Raw genomic sequence first — 16,102 nt, 5'->3', positions numbered from 1 at the left:
AAGGACATAAAAGGCCAACTAAGGACACTTTAAAAAAAGAGTAGACAGTAAGGCATTACTTGGGCCAGATGAGAAATCATGAGATTAAAGTGGAAAGGCCACTACTGTCCAGCACTTTTAGGTAAAGTTCACTGAAAGTTCGGCACTGTGAGAAGTTACAATTCCTCATGCCTCTCCCCTCCAGAGAGGTGACCTGCCCCTCTAGGTGAGGTGAGGTGCTCTTCTCTCCCATCAGCTGTGTAGCCTGTTCAATAATATTCTTATTCCTCTTAATCTGGATTAAATCGCTAAAAGGAAGGAACCATTTCTTCCTCATTTTTATGATCCCTGGTAATGCCAACAAATATTTAATATGAATATATATGAAATGTTTTCATATGTCCTGGATATCTGATCACAACTTTCCCTTTAAAAATAGAAAATATTTCAAACAAACACAAAAGGATACTAACATAATGAACACCTAATCTGTCCATTACCCACATTTAACACATCTTAACATATGATTATATGTATTTCAGATTTTTTTAAAGGTTTTATTATTTATTTGAGAGAGAGAGAGAGAGAGAGTGAGAAGTAGCATGAGAGGGGAGAGGGTCAGAGGGAGAAGCTGGCTCCCCGCTGAGCCGGGAGCCCGATGCAGGATTTGATGATTCTGGGATAATGACCCGAGCCGAAGGCAGTCGCTCAACCAACTGAATATAACTGGTGGCACCCAGTATTTCAGAATATACCCAGGCACCCTGTATTTCAGATTTTTTGAGAAAAGAAACATTATATAACTGAAGCTCCCTGGGTCAGCCTCTCTTAGTCCAATTCTCTCCTCTCCTACCTCACCATCCTGATTGTGGTATATTTCATTGCAATGTGTGTGTCTGTATTTTGATTATCTGTACATTATTTTCTATGTTTTAAGTTTTTTCCCCACTCAACATTATCTTTAAAAATGTGCAATCATCTTTTCCTTTTATGATTAGATATGGTTCAAAATTCAAATGATTCAAAGGAGTATGCAGTGAAAAGATTCTTTCCCACAACGGTGCCCAAACACCCAGTTTCACTTTCCTGTTTCCTCTGTATTCTTTCAGAGATGTTCTATGCATATTAAGCAAATACATAGATATTTCGGGGTTTGTTTGTTTTTTGGTGTTTTTGTTTGTTTGTTTTTTGTGTGTTTTTTTGCTTAAAAGGTAGCATGCTATTAACGCACCTATTTTTTCTTCATTCAACAATGCATCTTAGAGATAACTACATAAAATGTACAGAGATTCCTTATTCCTTTGTCCCAGGATGCACTGGGACGTCATTTATTTAACCTGTCCTCTATGAATGAACAACCCATCTTTTATTACAGCTAATAATATTGAAATAACTATTCTTCCTCAGATGTCAATTCCCATACATCAAGATATATCTATAGAATAAATTACAGTTGACACTCTTATGGTAACATTAATCATAATGGGTTGCTAATTGTCCTTCCTTGAGGTTGTAATATATGAAGTAAGTGCCCATTTTCTCACACCCTTTCCAATGCCACATATTATCAAATGTCTTTGTTTTTTACTTAAATATTATGTTTCTGAGACATCATAGTGGTACACCTAGCCATGGTTCATGCAGTTTTACTACTGGGTAGTATTCAGTTATATAAATTGAATATACTGCAAGTTACTTATCCACACACCCACTGATGGACAATTACATTTGTCTCATTGTCACTTTATCCTTGTTAGAGTGCTTGGTCCGTGATGTTTCTTTTTTTTTTTTTTTTAAGACTTTTTATTTATTTGAGAGAAAGAGAATGAGAGAGAGAGAGAGCACATGAAGTGGGGGGGAGGGTAAGAGGGAGAAGCAGACTCCCTGCCAAGCAGGGAGCCCGACTCGGACTCGATCCTGGGACTTCAGGATCATGAGAACCTGAGCCGAAGACAGTCACTTAATCAACTGAGCCACTCAGGTGCCCCGAAATGTTTCTTTCTTTTTTTCTTTTGATTTTATTTATTTGAAAGAGAGAGCGAGAGTGCACTTGCATGAGAGAAAGCACGAAAGAGAGAGAGAGAAACAGAGGTGCAGGGGGAGAGGGAGAAGGGAGCAGGGAGCCCGATGTGGGGGGATCATGACCTGAGTGGAAGGCAGACGCTTAACTGACTGAGCCACCCAGGCATCTCCATGATAAATGTTTCTATAGTGAATGGATGAACTAATGAATCCATGAATAATAAGAAACTGATTGCAAGGCATGCTAAACATGCTGGTATGAACTGTGAGGGACTATAGTTGATATTTCCCACTATGAATAACAGTGTCCAAGGGAAGACATAGACAAGTAGTTGAAAACCCAGGGAAATCCAACCCCATCCTGTCATCATTTTAAGACCTTAGAGGTAAATGGGAGGGGTTCGGGAAGAATAGCCTTTTATTGCTTTTAAACCCTGGATTTTTTCAGTTTTCATGATTTGCATTAATAGCCTCAATCACCACTTAGTCAAGGAAACAGTACACATCAAGGATAATTTTTTTTTCTAGTTTTAAATGTAAACAGTACTTCATTAGTCATCTTTTGAATTGCAGAGATACACCCAGCTGGCTAAGGGCCACCACACCCTGTCTATATTTACTGAGTCAAGAATAAATCTGGCTAGGTTGCTTTGTTGTTAAAAGGACAAACCAATTATTTAAAGCTCAAGTTCATATATTCTGATTCCCCAGTTGATTTTCATATCATATCAAGGGCAGCTTCTATATAAGAACTTTATAACACTGACTAACCACCAATGGCAAGTTTTGGCATAGGACATTATTTAATATTTGGATACGTTGCATTTTTTTTTTTTTTAAGATTTTATTTATCCATTTGAGACAGAGAGAATGAGAGACAGAGAGCATGAGAGGGAGGAGGGTCAGAGGGAGAAGCAGACTCCCCGCCGAGCAGGGAGCCCGATGCGGGACTCGATCCCAGGACTCCAGGATCATGACCTGAACCGAAGTCAGTCGCTCAACCAACTGAGCCACCCAGGCGCCCTGGATACGTTGCATTTTATGGCTGGGGCAAAGAAGCATTTAATGTGATTAATTTTACTGAGGCCACGCTAAGAAATTTGTGATTCCCAAGGCAAAATGCCACACATATGTCCTCTTGATATTTAGCTTTCTGCCCTAGAAATATAATTCACTTAAAAGATGCCAATCTTGCTTCTTTCCCATCCTAACATTTAGATTAGGACTTTATCTTAATGATTCTACCTCTTATTATTATAACCTGTCTTTCAAATTAAAATTGTGTACTAAGCCTTTGCTAATAGAAACATTTTGAACAATTCTTTTTTTTTTTGAGCTGACTTCATGTTGACTAGGCAAGCCACAAACTTAATCTCTTATTCATTCAACAAGGGTTAATTAAATGCACACCAGCCTAGGCATCTACCAGAGATGCAAGTACTGAAGTCTAAAAAGGTTCCTTTTAAAATATGTATATATAATAATAGTTCTACAATTTAAGACAATTGTCTTGCTGCAAAGTATACCAATGTCCTGGAAAGGAATTCTTACTAAATTAAGAACTAATAAAAGTGCACAAGTTTAAAATTACTAATTACATTACAATAGTCATGATATGGAAACCACCTAAGTGTCCACCAATGGATGAATGGATAAAGAAAATGCAGTATATGGACACAATGGAATATTACTCCACCATTTTTTAGGAATGAAATTTTGCCATTTGCAACAACATAGATGGACCCTGAGGGCATTATGCTAAATGAAACAAGTCAGACAGAGACAAAATATGTGATCTCACTTATATGTGGAATCTAAAAGAACAAAAATAGTACACAAAATGCAAAAACAACAAAAAAAATGAGTTCATAGCTAGAGGACAGATTGGTGGTTGCCAGAAGTGGTAGGTGGGAGAAATGGGTGAAGGGGGTCAAAAAGAACAAACTTCCAGTTATAAGTCATTGGAATGTAAGGTACAGCATGGTGATTAAGTTAATAATAGGTTTTGCATATCTGAAAGTTGCTAAGAGAGTAGATATTAAAAGTTCTCATCACAGAAAAGATTTCTGTGTGATCATGTAAGGTGACCGGTGTTAAGTAGACTTATTGTGGTGATCATTTTGCAGTGCACACAAATATCATTATGTTGTATGCCTGAAACTAATACAATGTTATATATCAGATATACCTGTTTTTAAGTTACTAATTGTATTATAAAAATAGTGTATCATTATATTATTTGGTTTTGAGAGAGGAATAACCAGCCCAAGACTGAGACAGTAAAAATTCTGCCAATATAAATTATTCATGCTATTTAGACTTTTAAATAAAATTTGAGGAAAAACTTAAACTTGAGCTTGTTTCCTCATATGTAAATGGCAGTTTGTTGTGTTAGATTAAATAAGGTATAGAGCACCTAGCATGATACCTCACATATGCTCAGTCAATTTTGTTAGCTACTTTCTCTTTCTCTGAAATTAGTGGTGTATCTAGCACATTTAACACTTGGTATACATCATTCTTAACACCTTCCTCTGAATGAGAAAGTTTTTATTAATCTTGAAATGAAATGAAGTAATATGAGCCAGATAGAAATGTAAACATTGAAAAATATGCCATTAAAATTAACGAAGGGATGCCTGAGTGGCTCAGTCGGTAAAGCGTCTGCCTTCAGCTCAGGTCATGATCACAGGGTCCTGGGATCGAGTCCCACATTGGGCTCCCTGTTCAGTGGGGAGTCTGCTTCTCCCTCTGCCTGCCACTCCCCCTGCTTGTGAGCTCTCTCCCTCTCTCAAATAAAGTAAATTAAAAAAAAATTTTTTTAAGATTTTATTTATTTATTTGACAGACACAGCGAGAGAGGGAATACAAGCAGGGGGAATGGGAGAGGGAGAAGCAGGCTTCCCGCAGAGCAGGGAGCCCCATGCAGGGCTCAATCCCAGGACCCCGGGATCATGACCTGAGCCGAAGGCAGACGCTTAACGACTGAGCCACCCAGGCGCCCCAATTAAAAAAAATTTTAATGAAAAGTTGAAAAAAATTATGATACAAAAGAGGAAAAAATAGAGTAATACTTTTCATTATAAATTTTTCTAAAAAAGGAAAAAGATAAAGGGTTTTTAAGGTTTAGAGAATAATCTGCACATAGAATGATAGAATTTACTCCATTTCTGTTTAGGTATTTTTACAATCATGGTACTATCATTGTATTTTTTGAGTCTACTTTTTAAAGGTAGGGCTTATAGCGTACCACAGGAGTTGGAGACATGAATTAACTTCCCCATAGAATACAATGTTTATTAAAAGGTATTAAAAATTACTTATTTTTGAGGCTTACATATATGTTATTAAAATTTAATCAAAACCACAGCATTTAGTTAGAATTTACATCAGTGGTTCTCTGCCTTGGTGATTTTGCCTCTTGGGACATTTGTCAATGTCTGGAGGCACTTTGGGTTTTTACAACTGTGGGTAAGACAGTGCTACTGAAATCAAGTGGGTAGGGGCCAGGGATGCAGCCAAACATGCCAAAGTGCACAGGACAGCCTCCCACAACAAAAAACTATCTGGCCTTAAATGACAAGATTGATAAACCCTACTTGGACTAACAAAAGATTTTTTAGGGAGCATTTTTTTGTTGGCGTTAAGATTAATGGCACCTGGTGATAATAAAAGCAGACTGATGATAGTTCAATATTTATTGTTAAACAATTATGTAGACAAGCACTATCTTATTATGCCTGCACCCAGGGCTAACTATGACATTTTCATTAGATTCTCCTTTTAAAGGACTGCCACCTGAGGGTTAAATCAGACTTCTAAAACACTTCAGTGATGGCTAAATGAACCAAGGTGATTTATGGGGCTATTTGTTCTCTGCTACTTATCTCATTAAATTTTTTAAAAATATAATTTTAAAATGTTAAGTTTTACTGAAATATAATTCACATACCAGATTGACCACTTCAAAGTGCACCATGTGGTGGCTTTTCAGATATTCATAAGACTGTAAAATCACCACTGTCTGATTTCAGAACATTTCAACATTCCCAAAAGAAACTTCATGCCCATCAGCAGTCATATCCCATTGATCCCTTTCCCCAGCTCCTGACAACCACTAATGTACTTTCTGTCTAGGAATTTGCCTATTCTGAACATTTTATATAAGCAGAATCATAGAGTATGTGGCTTTTTCTGATTAGATTCCTTTACTTAGCATATTTCCATGGTTCATCCATGCTGTGTCATGATTCAGCCCTCTTTCCTTTTTATTGCCAGATAATATTGGGTTGTATGTACAGGACACATTTGGTTTATCCATTCATCATTTGACATTTGGCATGCTTCCATGTTTTTTGGCTACTAAGAATGCCGCTATGAATATTTGTGACATTTTTCTGTGAACACAGGTTTTATTTATTTATTTATTTATTTTTAAAGGTTTGATTTATTTGACAGAGAGAGACACAGCAAGAGAGGGAACACAAGCAGGGGGAGTGGGAGAGGGAGAAGCAGGCTTCCCGCTGAGCAGGGAGCCCAATGCAGGGCTCGATCCCAGGACCCTGGGATCATGACCTGAGCCGAAGGCAGACGCTTAAGGACTGAGCCACCCAGGCGCTCCTGAACACAGGTTTTAGTGGAAATGCTGGGTCATATGGTAATTCTGCTTACTCTAAGGAATGGACATTTTTGCAGCATATATATTCTATTGCATGGATATGCCACATTTTGGTTATCCATTAATCAGTTGATGAACGTTAGGATTGTTTCCTTTAGCTGTTATGAATAATACAGTTTGAACATTTATGTATAAGTTTCTGTAGAGACGTATGTTTTTATTTCTCTAGGAGTGGAATTGCTGGGCTGAGGTAACTCTGTTAACTCTTTTGAGGGACTGCCAATCTGGTTTCCAAAGGGACTGCACCATTTTACAACTTCACCAGCAATATAGCAGAGTTCCAGTTTCTCCACATCCTTGTTATTATCTGTCTTTGATTTTAGCCATCCTGAGGATGTGGAGTGGTATCTCATTGCGATTTTGATTTGCATTTCCATGGTGACTGAGATTGAGCATCTTTCCATGTGCTTATTGGCTTTTTTATATCTTTAGAGATGTCTGTACAAATCTTAAGCCCATTTTAAAAAATGGGTTGTCTTTTTATTATTTTTAAGAGTTCATTATATATTCTGGATACTTGATCTTTATGTGATAGGTAATTCACACTTTCTCACACTCTGTATTGTCTTTTCTGGGTGGTGTCTTTTGAAGCACAAAAACTTTTTTAATTTTGATTTTATCTATTGTGTGTGTGCGTGTGTTGCCTGTGTTTTCAGTGTCATATCTAAGAAACCATTGCCAAATCCAAGGTTACATTTACTCCTATGCTTTCTGTTAAGTTTTTAGTTTTAGCTATTACATTTAGGTTTTCAATCCAGTTTAATTTTTGTATATGGTATGAGGTAGGAGCCCCCTCTTTTTTTCCTGTGGATATCCACTTGTCCCAATACCATTTCTTGAGAAGGTTATTCCTCCATTGAAATGTCTTGGTACCCGTTTTTTTTTTTTTTTAACTTTTTATTTATTTATTTGAGAGAGAGAGAGAGAGAGCATGAGCAGGGGGCAGCAGAGGGAAAGAGAGAAGGAAGCTCCCCGCTGAGCAGGGAGCCCAATGCGGGGCTCGATCCCAGGACCCTGAGATCATGACCTGAGCCGAAGGCAGACGCTTAAGCGACTGAGCCACCCAGGCGCCCTCTTGGTACCCTTTTTGAAAATCAATTAACTTTAAATTTATAGCATTGTATTTCTTGTGTTGAATCTGTGTTATCAATTTGGAAAGTATCGCCATCTCAGTAAGTCTTTTGATTCACGAACATGGGATGTTTTCTTTAATTTCTTTCAACAATGTTTTGCAATTTTCAGTGTACAAGTCTTGCTTTTCTTTGGTTAAATTTATTCCTATTATATTCTTTTAAAATGGATGCTATATAAATGAAATTTTCTCATTTTCATTTGTTGAATTATTGCCAGTATACAGAAATAGTATAAAAATGTTTTTGTGTAGAAACTGAGTTTCATGAAACAGAAAAAAGAATATATTTCTTTAATCACTTAATATAGATTTTTGTTTCTTTTGAATCTGTACTATCCACTGTGTCGAAGACATACAAACTATGACTTCTTTTCAAAGGCTGGATGAACTTCCTTTCAGGAAACCTGTGATTCTCAGCTTACTTCTTGGTGATGTTGGATATTTTCAAAGACAACCTTCTTGAAACAGGAATGTAAAATGTTCTTGGGAGCCTTAAATATAGAAAGGAAAAGACGAGCATTTGCCACAACCATCTCTTTGATGTTTCCAGAACTTCAAAGGTATAAAGGAATGAAGGGGAGAAGGAAAGCAGGCAAAAAACTCATAATATGAATGTAAATAACAAGAAAGATATAAAATTAAGTAATTCTTTTATGTTTTAAATGTAACTAGATGTTTGTACTAAAATACATACAAACACTTTATTAATTTTAAGAACTGATGGAGTTGTATTTTTCAAGAAGTATGAGGAGCCATTGTTATTATTTGGGGACCATACAAAATGTTCAAAGTGCAGTATATTTTACATGCAATTTTCATTCTAACCTATAGAGTAATGTGAGAAAGCTAAAATAGGTATTGTGAACACCATTATAAAAGGAGGAAATTGAAATCATACATATTAAGTGATTTTCTAAATCCAAATGAGATCTCAGGTTTTCCAATTCCTATATGCAAACCTTATGATTTAGTTGTACAGAAACAATGTGCACAATTCCAAAAGAATTAAGGCACAATTGAGAATGACAAATTCAAAGTAATTGTTTGATAACAGTACAAAGACACAGAAAGTGCTGAGTAGATTAGGATTTATCTGTTGATTTCATTGAGAGAGGGTGGCAGCTATGGATTTAAAGGAGAAGGAGGACTTAGTAGGATTAAAAGGATCTTTATAGATTTAGTCTTTTGTTTTCCAAGGCCAAGTATGCATTAGAATTCCCTCTAAAGCTTATCTAAAAAGTGAGTCCTGGGCCTTGTCACTGTATAGTGTATTTGAATTCGGAGTGGAGAATTTTTTTAACACTCCACTCTTTTATACAATAAAATTAGTTTCAGTAACAATCATGAAACTAACAATAACAATGGCCAGAAGAGACAGTGAAATTTTTTTTAAATTTCATATGAATTCTATACCTGAAACTAATATTACTCCGTACGCTAACTAGCTGAAATTTAAGTAAAAACTTGGGGAAAGAAAAGAGATTTCATGTGATCAAGGCAGTCAAAAATTAAAAGTTAAAAAAATAACAATATTACAGAAACAAAGGGGAAAACAAAAACACTTTTCAATAGCTTTTATATCTTCCTAAGAGTTTTAACTTTGATCTTGTTAACAGATCAATACAGCATTTTATGTAAATAATTGTCTAGTAACTAAGAAGTTAATTTTAATAAAACTGGCACATCAAAAGATATCTTAGGTAACTACGAAATCACATTGCTGATATATTTCTTGATTTTTAAAAAAAATTTAAATGGAACAATAAGCAATTAAGGATAAATCCAATTTTAAAGATATTCTTTAAATTCTACAAAATATTTCACATGAACTAAATTTTGCATGTACCAAGTAGTCCCACAAATGACACAATGAGATGACGGAATGGAGTTAAAAGCCCATGAACATCTTCCATTGAAGGGACAGAACAGTGACTGGAGGGGAGACTAAGTAGGTGTAGTTGGGTTTGCAGACTTTATGGCAGAAGCGTGAACAAGTTTTTTCTCATAGCTTCTATTTCCTCAGTAATGTATGAGGTGAGATTATTTACCGAGAATGAGAGAATTGCAAAGGGGTATGGGTTAGGGATTTAAGAACAGTGCAGACAGTTTGACAGAGTAGAAGGAACTGATCACTAGGGAAACAGCTCAGAGGCTGAGGCAGGACTGGACGCGAGGTTTCCAGTTGTCCAGTTCAGTGTTCCTCTTAATAAACCACATTGAATAGAAATGTAATGGGACAGATGATAGCTATACTTGTGGCAAACATAGCATAATATATGTACTTGCCAAATCACTAAGTTGTACACCTGAAACTAATCTAACACTGTGTGTCAATTATGTTCAAAATAAAAAAAATAAATGGATACACCACACTGAAAAAGAATGCCTACCGGGAAAAGTGCTTTTGCATGTATGGACAGCAGGTAGGATTAACTAAAAAGGATGATCTGAGGAAGTAATAGCCAAAAACAATGCTATTAATAAAATAAATGGACTTCAGCAAATTGGAAAATCTTGAATTTTGTGTAATAAACAATATAGAACCACTTTAAGTTGAAAGAGTAAGGATACATTTTTAAGGACCTTGCAGTTTGGAAAATGCAGAAATATGTACACACATAAAGGATACATCACCTATAATTTTTAGTTATTTAAAAAGCTTTGTTAGATTTTACTAACTTGTTTTTTTATCATTGATCTTGTGCATACATAAAAAGGAAAATATAAGTAAATATTATACAAGTAATATAAGTAAATAAAATACATTGGTTTTTCCATACAATTCATCCTTTTCACCAGTAAAAGCATTGGCAACAGGTATTCCCTCTGAATCCATAATGAAGCAAGTCATGGTGCCAGACTCCTGTACTGGCTTTGCAATTCTTTGGATAGAGCATGCTTTGGACTGCCTTTCATTATGCTTGTCCAACATGTCTGATTCATCATCTTTCCCACCCTTCTCCACAAACTTTTGTGAAACTGACTCTTTGAAAAAAGTCAAATTATGTGAAAACTTGGGTTCAAAAGAATGCTCCACCATTGTTTTTAGGGTTGTTGTTTTTTTTTTTTCTAAGCTAGTTTTTTTGATACCTTGAATAAACAGGAAATGAATGGCAGTTGGTTAACAAGACTGTAGGACCCTATCCATTGTTAAATGCACCCAGATTTCAGAAATGTTCAAATATGAAAAAAAAAATAGTGCACCTTAAAAAGAGTATAGTTCTGTATATTTAACTCAGAATATTTTGTCATTAAATATTTTTCTAAAATACAATTTTAAAGACTACAATGCATTTCATTATATAGATGTACCAGGCTTTAGCCTGTGGTTCTGGGAAGGGAGTGACTTTGTCCCTTTGGGAACACTATAACATGTCTAGAGGCATTTTTGGTTGTCATCCCTGGGATGCCACCAGCATCTAGTGGGTAGAAGTTAGGAATGTTGTTAAACATCCTAAAATATAGAAGACAGCCCCCCATAACAAATTACCTGGCCCAAAATGCTAATAGTGCTGAGACTCTGTAGCCTACTGCTGGACTTAAAATTTTTTAATTCTCCCCCCTTCAGGAGTCCACCAAATTAAGGGACAGCATAGTATAGTGCTTAAGAATATAGCCTGTTGAATTGGCTGGGCTCATATATTAGCCATAACAGTTATTGGCTGAAGAACATTACCTAGAAGGAATTAGTAACTTAACTTCTCATTTCCTCATCTGTAAATATGGAGAAAATTAATAGAAACTGGATAGAGCTACAAAGACAAATAAAAAGGTTTATAAACTTAAAGCCCATGTTTGCATGTTTGTCATCTAAGATACACTCACTAGTATTGCACTGGCTTCAGTTAGGTTATTTTTTTTAATAAACATAATCACAAACTTGACTACGGACAGATATAGTCTAACTAGGAAGAACTGATGGAAAAATCAGAAGCAAAGAATCTCAAGGTTTGGGGCCTATGTCACTGAATCTAAGATCTTTACAGCCACTGGAGTGTAGTAAAATCAATTTAGTGGGTCAAGACTAGCACTGGAACAAAAATAGAAAACATCAGAGTGAAAAAAAAATATCCGAGTGCATCACAAGTATTTGTTTTCATAAAACATGGTTTCATTGATAGAGGCCTGTATGTACACACCAGGTCACAATGTTAAAACGTGTATTTTAATGTGGGTCACAATAAAAGACCTTTGAAAGACATTGCCTCAAGTCCAACTACCATTTGATGTTTCAGTCTAATCTATATCTGCAGAACTGATAAGGTTTTGTTTTAAGACAGTCCAGCTGAGGAGAGCCTGGGTGGCTGTCGGTGGAGTGTTTGGTTTTGGCTCAGGTCATGATCTTGCGGTTGTGGGATGGAGCCCTGAGTCGGGCTCTGTGCGCAGTGCAGAGTCTATTTCAGATTCTCTCTCCCTCTCTTACTCACTCCCCCTTTTTCAAACAAATAAGTAAAATACTTAAAAAAAAAAAGACAGTCCAGCTGTATCTTTGGACATTTTGTTAAAAAGCTCTTCAAGGTAACGAGAGACAAGAACTTCATGTGAAAAATGACTAAAAATATTTTGTCTCAATCTATTGCTTTAAATCTGTTTAAAAATTAAGCATGCTAGAAGTATTGTATGTCTTACAGCATTAGAAACAGTGTTGCTCACTAGCTCATCAAGCTCATCACCAGCTTTGAAGATAAACACTCATAAGTTTACTATCATCATTATCATTAATAATATGTGAGTACCAACAGACCGAGTAAGGCAGCTTTAACGTCTGTAAATAGTACTAAAAACATTAACTTAATAATCATAGTGCCAGAAGTCTCTAAGTAGTGCATGACCATGTTTTATACATCATTAGCTATGATTTTTTTTTTTTTTTTTGAGAGAGAGAGAATGAGAGACAGAGAGCATGAGAGGTAAGAGGGTCAGAGGGAGAAGCAGACTCCCTGCCGAGCAGGGAGCCCGATGTGGGACTCGATCCCGGGACTCCAGGATCATGACCTGAGCCGAAGGCAGTCGCTTAACCAACTGAGCCACTCAGGCGCCCACATCATTAGCTATGATTTTAAAAACAAAATCCAAAACTTTTTAAAAGGAGTTAACCTTTAAAAATGGCTAACTGATCCATTCTTTGAAAAAAGTCAAATTATGTTAATCGCAGTTGCTTGCTGTTTGAACATAACCTAAAAGAAAATGAGGGAATTGACACTAAGCTGAGAAATATCTAATGCATGCAGAATAAAATCCCAAATCAGGCAGGATTAACAAAATTGTGATTAAGCTGTAAACTGTGACCTCCCCAATATCTTGATGTATTCTGGATAAGGAATTAATGTCATTTAAACTTGTCACTACAGTGATTTTTGAATGGCCCCCTGTACAAGCCTTTGAGATATTTCAGAGCAGGAATTTTCCATAGTAACTTCCTAGTCAATCTTCAATATAAATATTTTATTAATTGCTAATTATGTGCCAAGCTCTCTAGAAAGTTCTAGGAACTTGAAAATTAATAATTCATAGTTCCTAAACCTAAGAGCTTCATAGACTTAGAGGAGAGACAAAAACTTATAGTTGTGTGGTGTGGAGCAGAGGTAGAAGGATGTGTGGATCACTATACTGCCCAGAAGTTAGAAGCTGGCTGATGTCCAAGCTGTTTTAAAAAATGACTTTGAAAAATGAACAAGGTGGAATGAACATTCCTGGAGGAGGAAACTCACATGTGTAAAGGGCAAAAGTGCCAGGAGATATAGCTGGAGAGATGGGTTGCTAGATAATGGAGCGATTCTTAAGTTATGTTAAAAAATTTAAATTGTATCCAATATACAAAACAAAACCAATGAAGATGGTTAGGGAAGAGACATGATCAGATTGGTCTTGGATGGTGTAAATGATGGAGACTAGTTGAGGTGAGTCTAAGTATAAATTGAAGGCCTGAAAAAAAGTGTAGGGCATTGTCAACAAATGTTTGTATGCACATCACTGTACATCACATATTAGGAAAACGGTTCCTCTATTAAAAAAGGACTTATATTTCAGCATGTTAGACAAATAGTAAAAGATATAATAATCTAGAGGAACTACAGGCATGTTAGGGAAGGACTCCTTGAGAAAGTGACACTGAGGGATGCCTGGGTGGCTCAGTTGGTTATGTGTCTGCCTTCGGCTCAGGTCATGATCTCAGGATCCTGGGATGGAGTCCCATCAGGCTCCTTGCTCAGGGAGGAGCCTGCTTCTTCCTCTCCCTGTTGTTCCCCCTGCTTGTGTGCTCTCTCTCTGATAGATGATAGATAGATAGATAAATAGATAAGATAAAAGAAAGTGACACTAAAATAGAGACCTGAAGGAAAAATAGGATTTTAAAGATCTGAACTGAGTTGAAGAACCTCCGGTGTTTCTCTGTAGATTCTGTGTAATCCCTAAGTACTCCTAAAGAGAACCAGCTTCTTTTGCCCTCACTATAAATCTATTAAAAGACCTAAATGTTTATTAAATTAAAAAATAATCATGTAATGAGGACAAGATTAAGTCTCTCATGTCTTCTCCCAAAGAGAATATTTGCATCATTTACATTGTATTATAATTACTTGAGAATTTGGAAGAGAACCAAATGAAAGGACAGAGATTTAAGAGCAAAGAGGGAGATGCTGCAAACAGAAGGGAATTAAAGATTGAATAATTTAAAATACAAAATGCTTTAGAAAGTTCAAATAAAGTATCAGCACAGTCCATTTAGCACAGTATTTTGGAGGTCCCTATTAACTTATTTGCAATTTCAGTGAGAAAAGAACAGTAGGCGGAAATGAGACTGCAGATTGTGGACTTCCTATCAAGAAGCTTAGTAGAGAAGTAATGCTGCATAAGGGATTTTTGTTGGTTTAATTTACTAAGGAAGGGAGAATACATTGGGTTTTCAAAATCCTCTGTAGGAAAGAAAACGCAACTTGTTGAAACTTATTACTATAGACATAAGCAGTATCCGTAACTTCTAATAGTATTTACTCCAGATACCTGCGTATATATAACAAAGCTAATGTTAACATATTTATACTTATCACTAAGAAACAACACTGAATGCATATAAACTCTTGATCTCTGGAGAAGATGTAAACTTTTAAGGTATGAACCAATCATTTCTGATCATTTCTTCCAACCTATGACTAAGAGAAGATGAGGACTGAAACTTCTTTTTACCAAAGAAAGAGGTCAGAGAGACAAATAACATTTAAAACATTTTATTATTTAATAGATTACCACCCACATAGTTCAGTGATGTTTTCACATTCTAATTGTATTTGTAACGATAAATGTAACTAAAGAGAAGTTTAAACAGCCCTATATTCTTTACAGGCCTAACAGTTTGTTTTGCTTACCAATTTTCTGGCAAAATCTCTCCACCACCTATTTTCTGTGTGCTGGTTACTATGCTGTGACTAATAAAATCAGCATCCTTCTTCTTCAGTCTTGCCAGTTCATACCTCCCCCCAAGGCATAAGAACAAGTTAGTCTCTTAATTTTCACTTCTCTGCTCTATCTTGCTGGGAGTATAAAACTGGAGCCTAAAAAAAACAAAACAAAACTGAACAAGTGAAATGACTTGCCAAAGACAAGATTCTCTCTGGGATATGCAGGAGTGCAAAATTAAAAAGAAAGTGGTAAAAATAAGGTCTTCTCAAACATAACTTTCAGAAACGGGTGTGAAGGAAACTGAAAACCCCTAATGCTCACCAGTCGTTCAATGTTTTAAGTCAGTTTCCACGTGACAAATGAAGGATTGGAAATTTTGCTTCCTAATAGTATTTATTCTGTTTCGGTGCTCTTGAAAACGGTAACAATACTCATTTTTTATGCAAACCCAACTCAAGAGCCCTCTGACATTGGTAGCACCTCTAAACGTTGACTCGTACCATATGTCTGGATATAAAAGGAATTTAAAGAGTATTATATAACTATTCTACGTGTAACTTCTGCTAACCACATTTTAATATTCAAGGCCTTGTGGCCTTGTCGCTTCTGAGTGTTCATCTTCAGAAATTCAGGATTCCACCGAAATTGTTTCCCGCCCGTTAGAGTTCTCATGCTAACCCACTCGAGAACAAACTCAGCATCTATAGAGCTGAAAATTGGTGGTCTCGCCGCTTACACCTTCATTCCAGTCGACCAAACCCTAACTCTCTTGTCTCTCGGGCGTTTTCTTTGCCTTACCTGGTCTGAGGAAACACTGTGCCGCCCCACACTTAACAGAGCTACCCGAGACACTTATCAGCCGCTCGCAGTCCCAGCGGCGCGGGTATGGTGGT

The sequence above is a fragment of the Mirounga leonina genome, unplaced genomic scaffold (genome assembly GCF_011800145.1).
Source record: "Mirounga leonina isolate KUSES-001 unplaced genomic scaffold, KU_Mleo_1.0 Mir_165, whole genome shotgun sequence".
Taxonomy (NCBI): Eukaryota; Metazoa; Chordata; class Mammalia; order Carnivora; family Phocidae; genus Mirounga; species Mirounga leonina.
The sequence above is the reverse complement of the archived record's forward strand: the minus strand, read 5'-3'. Positions refer to the sequence as shown.